Source organism: Octopus bimaculoides, chromosome 24, assembly GCF_001194135.2.
Source record: "Octopus bimaculoides isolate UCB-OBI-ISO-001 chromosome 24, ASM119413v2, whole genome shotgun sequence".
NCBI lineage: Eukaryota > Metazoa > Mollusca > Cephalopoda > Octopoda > Octopodidae > Octopus > Octopus bimaculoides.
Genome location: NC_069004.1, coordinates 34052535 through 34053105, shown reverse-complemented (window position 1 = coordinate 34053105; position 571 = coordinate 34052535).

Sequence of the window (571 nt, the reverse complement as noted above, 5' to 3'; positions counted from 1 at the left end):
AGGTGAGAAGGGAAGGAATACTGGAGAGAAGTCGGAGGATAAGAGAGAGGAACAAATTATTTCATTATTGGGAAAAACAGGAGAAATGGAATTTGGCCAAAATATTTTTACGGAGTTAAGCCGAAGTTGAAGCGGGAAGAAATATGGCGGTTTTTACGTGTCGGAAATCTACTGCTACTGTTGTTGTTGTTGTTGTTGTCGCTGCTGTTGTTGTCGTGGTTGTTGTTGGTGGTGGGAGGGGTAGCGGCAGCGGCGGCGGGGCGGTGGTACTGCTGTTGATTTGTTGCTTGTATAGATGTCATCGAAATAGGGACGTATGTTGTTCCTAACTACATACAAACAGACGTATGTGTGTCTGTGTGTGTTTGTGTCTGTGTATGTGTTTGCCTCTGTGAGTGTGTCTGTGTGTGTGTGTCTGTATGTATGCGAATGTGCATACGTTTGTATGTATATATCAATATGTGTATCAGTGTTTTTATACATATGTATATGTTTATACATATATATAATATAGATAGATAGATAGATAGATAGATAGATAGACAGATATGCACCTATATATATATATATG